Source organism: Tachyglossus aculeatus, chromosome 4 (genome assembly GCF_015852505.1).
Source record: "Tachyglossus aculeatus isolate mTacAcu1 chromosome 4, mTacAcu1.pri, whole genome shotgun sequence".
NCBI lineage: Eukaryota > Metazoa > Chordata > Mammalia > Monotremata > Tachyglossidae > Tachyglossus > Tachyglossus aculeatus.
Genome location: NC_052069.1, coordinates 3,816,042 through 3,824,520, shown reverse-complemented (window position 1 = coordinate 3,824,520; position 8,479 = coordinate 3,816,042). Strand labels below are relative to the sequence as shown.

At 43.9% G+C, this 8,479-nt stretch overlaps 1 non-coding gene across 1 annotated transcript; it reads right to left on the bottom strand.

The window, feature by feature from the left end:
* Positions 1 to 303: 303 nt before the first annotated feature.
* On the bottom strand, positions 304 to 431 carry LOC119927587. The gene has a single exon (XR_005450575.1). It is a non-coding gene; the product is annotated as a U6atac minor spliceosomal RNA (small nuclear RNA).
* Positions 432 to 8,479: the final 8,048 nt, after the last annotated feature.

Here is an 8,479-nt window from a genome sequence, read left to right as displayed (position 1 = left end):
TGATCAGGGCTGCTCTCTCATTCAATCATTCAACAGTATCAATAATAATAATAATAGAATAATGATGGCAGTTGTTAAGCATTTACAATGTGCTAAGTACTGTTCTAAGAGTTGGGTTAGATACAAGGTAATCAGGTTGTCCCACGTGGGGCTCACAGATTTATTCACCATTTTACAGATGAGGTAAACGAGGCATGGAGAAGTTAAGGTCACACGGCAGATAAGTGGTGGAGCCGGGATTAGAACCCGTATCTTCTGACTCCCAAGCCTGTGCTCTTTCCACTATGCCATGCTGCTTTGCTGAGAAAAGCTTGGTTAGATGCCACGGAGTAGGTGGCAATGCCTTAACCATATACGTGTCAAAACAGCCACTAGGACTCCATCTCTCTTTCTCACGGGATGTGTTAACCTTTTCTCCTTTCATTATTGAGTGTTTACTCTAGACAGAGCAGCACTGAATTAAATGCTCTGCTTCTCCATTCATTCAATCATATTTATTGAGTGCTTATTGTGTGCAGAGCACTGTACTAAGTGCTTGGGAAGTCCAAATCAGGAACACATAGAGATGGTCCCTACCCAACAATGGGTTCACAGTCTAGAAGGGGGAGAGAGACAACAAAACAAAACAAGTAGGTAATAATAATAATAATGATAATGGTATTTGTTAAGCACTTACTATGTGCAAAGCACTGTTCTAAGCACCGGGGGGGATACAAGGTGATCAGGTTGTCCCAAGTTGGGCTCACAGTCTTAATCCTCATTTTACAGATGAGGTAATTGAGGCACAGAGAAGTTAAATGACTTGCCCAAAGTCATACAGCTGACAAGTGGCGGAGCCGGGATTAGAACCCATGATTTTAGATTCCCAAGCTCGTGCTCTTTCCACTGAGCCATGCTGCTTCAATAGGTGTCAATACCATCAGAATAAATAGAATTATAGTTATATATATATCATTAAGAAAATAAATATAGTAAATATGTACAAACAAAATAAAAATAGAGTAATAAATATGTACAAATATATACAAGTGCTGTGGGGAGGGGAAGGGGGCAGGGCAGAAGGAGGGAAGGAGGAGGAGGAGAGGAAAAAGTACAGTACAGTGCCTGGTACATGGTAAGCGCTTAACAAATACCATAATTATTATTAAGGTTGCACAGCAGACAAACAGCGGAGTCAGAATTAGAACCCAGGTCCTTTTTATTCATTCATTCAGTCAATCGTATTTATTGAGCACTTACTGTGTGCAGAGCACCAGACTTATTGCTTGGAGAGTACAATAGAGCACACAGTCTATGGGGGGGGAGACAGACAGTGATACATGTAAACAGGCATCAATGTAAATAATTAAAATTATAGATATATACATATATGCATAAGTGCTGTGGGGCAGGCAGAAGGGAAGAGTAAAGGGAGTGAGTCCTGGTGATGCGGAAGGGAGGGGGGAACTGAGGAAAAAGGGGGCTTAGCCTGGGAAGGCCTCCTGGAGGAGGTGAGCTCTCAGTAGGGCTTTGAAGGGAGGAAGAGAGCTAGTTTGGTGGATGTGTGGAGGGAGGGCATTCCGGGACAGGGGGAGGACGTGGGCCGGGGGTCGATGGCGGGACAGGTGAGAAAGAGGCCCAGTGAGGAGGTTAGCGGTGGCAGTGGAGCGGAGGATGCGAGCTGGGATGGAGAAGGAGAGAAGGGAGGAGAGGTAGGGAGGGGGCAAAAGGATGGGACAGCCTTGAAGCTGAGAGGAAATACCACTGAATGAATGGAGAAGCAGCGTGACCTAATGGCTAGAGCCCATGCCTGGAAGTTAGAAGGATCGGAGTTCTAGTCCCCACTCTGCCAATTGTCTGCTGTGTGACCTTGGGTAAAGCACTTCATTTCCTCTGTACCTCAGTACCCTCATCTGTAAAGTGGGGATTCAGACTGTGAGTCCCAGGTGTGATGATAATAATAATGATAATAATAATGATGGCATTTATTAAGCGCTTACTATGTGCAAAGCACTGTTCTAAGCACTGGGGAGGTTACAAGGAGATCAGGTTGTCCCACGGGGAGCTCACAGTCTTAATCCCCATTTTGCAGATGAGGGAACTGAGGCACAGAGAAGTTAAGTGACTTGCCCAAAGTCACACAGCTGACAATTGGCAGAGCCGGGCTTCGAACCCATGACCCCTGATTCCAAAGCCCGTGCTCTTTCCACTGAGCCACGCTTCTTCAGACTGTGTCGGTATGGACTGTGTCCATCCTGATTACCTTGTATCTACCCCAGTGCTTCATTCATTCATTCAATTCATTCAATTGCATTTATTGAGCACTAACTGTGTGCAGAGCACTATAATGAGCATGTATCTACCCCATTGCTTAGTATAGTGCCTGGAACATAGTAAACATTGAGCAAATGACATTATTATTATTATTATTATTATTATTATTATTATTATTACTACTACTACTAATAATAATAATAATATGAAGCTGCATGGCTCAGTGGAAAGAGGCCGGGCTTCAGAGTCAGAGGTCATGGGCTCCAATCCCGGGTCTGCCCAATTGTCAGCTATGTGACTTTGGACAAATCACTTAACTTCTCTGTGCCTCAATTACCTCAACTGTAAAACGGGGATTAATACTGTGAGCCCCCGTGGGACAACCTGATCACCCTGTGACCTCCCCAGTGCTTAGAACAGTGCTTGGCACATAATAAATGCTTAATAAATGCCATTATTATTATTAATCTAAATTAATAAATGACAGATATGGACATAAGTGCTGTGGGGCTGGGCTGAGGGGAAGAAAAACGGAGGCAAGTCAGGGTGTTGCAGAAGGGTAGTGGGAGAAAAGGAAAGGGGGGGCATAGTCAGAGAAGACTTCCTGGAGGAGATGGGCCTTCTATAAGGCTTTGAAGGGGTGGAGAGTCATTGCCTGTTGGATTTGAAGAGGAAGGGCCTTACAGGCCAAAGGCAGGATGTGGGTGAGGAATCAGCAACAAAACAGATGAGATGGAGGCACAATGAAAAGGTTGGCACCAAAGGATCCAAGGTTGGTGTAGGCTGGTTTGTAGGAAGAGAGAAGTGAGGTGAGGTAGGAGGCGACAAGGTGATGGACTGTTTTAAATCCAGTGGTGAGGAGTATTTGTTTGATGCCAAGGCGGATGGGCAACCACAGGAGTGTTTTGAGGAGGAGGGTTATATGTCCTGAATGTTTTTTGTAGAAGAATGATCCAGGCAGCAGAATGAAGTAGGGATTGGAGTGGGGAGAGGCAGGAGGCTGGGAGGTCAGAAAGGAGGCTGATGCAGTCATCCACGCCTTACCTCCTTCCCCTCCCCACAGCACCTGCATATATGTATATATGTTTGTATGTGTTACTCTATTTTATTTGTACATATTTATTCTATTTATTTTGTTAATACGTCTTGTTTTGTTCTCTGTCTCCCCCTTCTAGACTGTGAGCCCGCTGTTCGGTAGGGACCGTCCTCTATTTGTTGCCAACTTGTACTTCCCAAATGCTTAGTCCAGTGCTCTGCACACAGTAAGCTCTCAATAAATATGATTGAATGAATGAATGAATGAATGAATCCAGGTGGGAGAGGATGAGTGATTGTACTAATGTGGTAGCAGTCTGAGTGGAGAGGGAAGTGCTTAGAACAGTGCCTGGCACATAGTACGTGCTTAATGTGGTGAGCCCACAGTAAACTGCCTTATTGGTGACTGCTTGTGATTCTGTGAACAAGAAGAAAGAGAATGGCCAAGGCCCTGATGGGCTCTACCTGAGACAGGGGATTTGCTGGCCTGTGGGAGCAGAGCATAAAGGGAGGCAGGGCCTTCTCTCCCTGCTCAACCCAGTAATGGGCGGGCCTGGAACCATTAATGACTGCCCCAAAGGGCCACAGCCAGATAAAAGGCACTTGCTCTGAATGGCGGAGGGTATGTAAAGGGTATACAAAGAAGCAGCACACAGAGGAAGAAGCACCTGGAGCAGAAGCAGCAGGAAGGTAGCAGTGGAAAGCAACAGAAGGCAGCAGTGCTTGGAAGCAGAAAGAAGAAGCATGGACAGAATGGGTTCCCCTTGACCAGCAGACTGGTATTGGACCCCCTGGTGCGGTTGACTAACAGTGTGTGTGTGTGTCACTCCCTTGCACATTGGTAAAACCAAGTAAAAAAACTTTCCCCAGTAACCTTGGTGATCAGAGATCTGGTTTGACTTTATCTACATGTCCCCGAGGCCCCGCCCCCGACCAGTTCCGGAAGGTCCCCGGTTGGCAGGAGCAGGGGTGGGGGGCTTGTGATACTTAACAAATACCATTAAAAAAAAAGATTCCCTTCTGCACGAAAGGAAATCCGATTGCTTCTAGACTGTGAGCACATTGTTGGGTAGGGATTGTCTCTATCTGTGGCTGAATTGTACTTTTCAAGCATTTAGTACGGTGCTCTGCACACAGTAAGCGCTCAATAAATATGATTGAGTGAATGAAAAGAGAACTCAATTGGAGAAGGTCTCCTGGAGGTCCTCTAGACTGTAAGCTCGTTGTGGGCAGGGAATGTGTCTGTTTTATTGTACTCTTCCAGGCACTTAGTTCAGTGCTCTTCACACAGTGAACACTCAATTAATACGATTGAATGAATGAATCCCTCACCATTCATTCATTCATTCAATCGTATTTATTGAGTGCTCACTGTATGCAGGACACTGTACTAAGCGCCATAATAGTAATAATAATAATAATGGCATTTATTAAGCACTTACTATGCACAAAGCACTGTTCTAAGTGCTGGGGAGGTTACAAGTTGATCAGGTTGTCCCACAGGGGGGCTCACAGTCTTAATTCCCATTTCACAGATGAGGTAACTGAGGCACAGAGAAGTGAAGTGACTTGCCCAAAGTCACACAGCTGACTAGTGGCAGAGCTGGGATTTGAACCCACGACCTCTGACTCCAAAGCCCGGGCTCTTTCCACCGAGCCACACTGCATCTCAAACACTGTCGTCCCCCATCCTCGCTCAGCACAAACCCAGGTATGGCTCACTGCCCACTCATCCCCCTCGAGCCCACCTCCTCCATAAGGCCTTCCTTGATTGACTTCTCATCTCCGCACCTTCCATTTCCCTGCTCCCACCTCAGCCCTCCAACACCCCCCAAGCACTTTGGTGCCCCAACTGAAAACAGTTGGGACTTAATCAATATAATCAGTTGGATGATCAGTTGATTGGAAGTGTGTGGCAGGTGTCACTCCCTCTCCAAGTGACTGCAGTTTAGACACTTACGAGAAGCAGCGTGGCCTAATGGGTAGAGCAAGCGCCTGGGAGTCCGAAGAACCTGGGTTCTAATCCTGACTCTGCCACTTGTCTGCTGTGTGACCTTCGGTAAGTCACTTGACTTCTCTGGGCCTCGGTTCCCTCATCTGGAAAATGGGGATTAAGACTGTGAGCTCCATGTGGGACAGGGACTGTATCCAACCCGATTTGCTTGTATTCCCCCACCCAGCGCTTAGCACATAGTAAGTGCAAAATAATAATAATATTAATGATGGCATTTATTAAGCACTTACTATGTGCAAAGCACTGTTCTAAGCACTGCGGGGATACAAGGTGATCAGGTTGTCCCACGTGGGGCTCACAGTCTTAATCCCCACTTTACAGATGAGGTAACTGAGGCACAGAGAAGTTAAGTGACTTGCCCAAGGTCACACAGCAGCACAGTTATTATTATCTCCTAAATCTGTCATATTGTCCCATTTGTGCCTAGTGTGGGTGTCTAGTGGATGCTAGTTGGTCAGTCAGTTGTATTTATTGAGCACCTACTGTGTGCAGAGCACTGTACTAAGCGCTTGAGATTTTTACAATACAACAATAAACAAACTCATTCCCTCTCAACAAATGTCTCAACAAATACTATTGATTTATTGCTTCTCTAAATGGAGAGCTTTTCTATGAAAAGCCAATACAACTGTCCCGATAGCATTTGTTTTAACTAGTCCTTAAAGAGTTTGGCTCACATCTTCTAGATGTCTTAAATCTTTCATTTCAATGTTTGTTTTATTCATTTATCATGTATCCATGTCAAACTTACCTCACCCTTATGTTTTTTGTTTGAAATCCATCTCTGTTTTCCAGCCAACCTCAAAATAGATTCCCCCTTTCAAAATGTTTTAAGAAATAATTGTGGCTGGCATAGAATTTTGATTAAAGCACATCACCCTAATTCTGGGAAGGAGCCTCTGGGGACCATGTCATTCATTCATCCATTCAATCATATTTATTGAGCACTTACTGTGTGCAGAGCACTGTACTAAGCACTTGGGGAGAGTAAAATATAACAATAAGCAAACACATTCCCTGCCCACAATGAGTTTTACAGTCCAGAGGCAGGGTGGGTATAGTGAAACCACTCCAGAATGTCTGGTGTAGAGCATTGTTGTCGAATTGTACTTTCCAAGCGTGCAGTACAGTGCTTTGCACACAGTAAGCCTCAATAAATACGATTGATTGAATGACTGAATGACTGAATGACTGACTGACTGAATGAATGAATGAGTGAATGATGCCTTTCCCTTTTCTATGGCGTAGTGGCGTATGGTGTATTATTATTATTATTATTATTATTATTATTATTATTATTATTATGTGCTTACTTAGTGCAAGGCACCAGTTTGGGTGTCAGAAGGTTTCAGGTTCTAATCCTGTCTCCACCTTTGTTTCCTGTTTAATAAATGCCATCATTATTATTATTATTAAGCACTTAGTGCAAAGCACTGTTCTAAGCACTGAGCACTGTTCTAAGTGCTGGGCAAGTCACTTCACTACTCTGTGCCTCAGTTACCTCCTCTGTAAAATGGGGATTAAGCCTTTGAGCTATATGCAGGGACTAACACAATTTCCTTGTATTCACCGCAGTGCTTAGAACACTGCCTGGCACATAGTAAGCACTGAACAAATACCACGATTATTATCCAGTGCTCAGAACAGTGCTTGGCACATAGTAAGCACTTAACAAATACCATTATTATTATTATTTTTTTCCCAATGACACAGACCCACCACAGTCCATGTGAAATGATAGGATGCAGACAACAATGAGAAGGTACAGAAGCAGTGTCGCCTCATGGATAGAGCTCGTGCCTGGGAGTCAGAATTATTATTATTATTATTGTTGTGGTATTTGTTAGGCACTTGCTTCCTTTGTGTCAGGCACTGTAGTAAGCGCTGGGATGGCTAAAACTGAATCGGTTTGGACGCAGTAGCCTGACTGCCTTTAGGGTGAGAGAAGCATTTTATTCTCTAAATATTCACTTCTCCTCAGACATAGTTAGCTCATAGTGGCTGGCAAAAATGTTTATCAACTCTTTTATATTGTACTCTCCGAAGAGAAGTATGACTTTAGAGCAAAGTCCTGGGAGTCAGGAGGTCTCGCACTGCTACTTATCAGCTGTGTGACCTTGGGGAAGCCACTTCACTTCTCTGTGCCTCAGTTACCTCATCTGTAAAATGGGCATTGAAATTGTGAGCCCCATGTGGGAACGGGTAGGGACCACTTCTATATGTTGCTGACATACTTCCCAAGCGTGTAGTACAGTGCTCTGCACACAGTAAACGCTCAATAAATGTGATTGAATAAATGAATGAACAGGGATTGTGTCCAACCCAATTTGCTTGTATCCTCCCCAGTGCTCAGTACAGCTCCTTGCACATAGTAAGTGCTTAATAAGCACCATTTTTATTATCACTTTTCAGGGGTTTAAATTTCCAAATAGTCCTTGGACAAACAGTTGCTCGCACCCACACTTTTTTATTCATTCAATCGTATTTATTGAGCACTTACTGTGTGCAGAGCGCTGTACTAAAGTGCTTGGGAAGTACAAATCGGCAACATATAGAGATGGTCCCTACCCAACAACGGGCTCACAGTCTAGAAGGGGGTAGAAGGTTAGGGTTAGAGTTAGGGTTAGAATATTTTATTTTAAATATTTTAAAATTACTTTTAAATTTAAATTTAATTTTTAAAATATTATAAAATCTATTTTAACACATGAAATCTATTTTTTAAAATCACCCTACTCTGGTAGAGCCATGTTCCCTTGTTCATATTGAGTGGTGGTTTTTTAAATGCCTGCTATTAAATGCTTGCTACGCTGCTGGGATCATCAGATTATACTCAGTCCATGAAGTAATTAATAATGAATTAATTAAATGCTTCTGGTTTGATACATGCTGGGGTTGGTGGCAGGTTATCAGTTCAGACGCAATACCCATCCCCATTACACAGATGAGGAATCTGTAGCCCAGAGAGATAAAGTGACTTGCTCAAAGTCACACGGTGGGACAGTGGTGGAGCCGAGATTAGAACCCAGGTCTTTAGACCTCCCAAACCCTCTGCTCTTTCCAAGAGGTTATACTGTCTCCCTGTTTTAAAGTTTAAGTAGGAGGGAGAGGAGGAATCTGAATCTCAGTCTATCAGTCAGTCAATCAGCAATATTTATTGAGTATTTACTCAGTGAA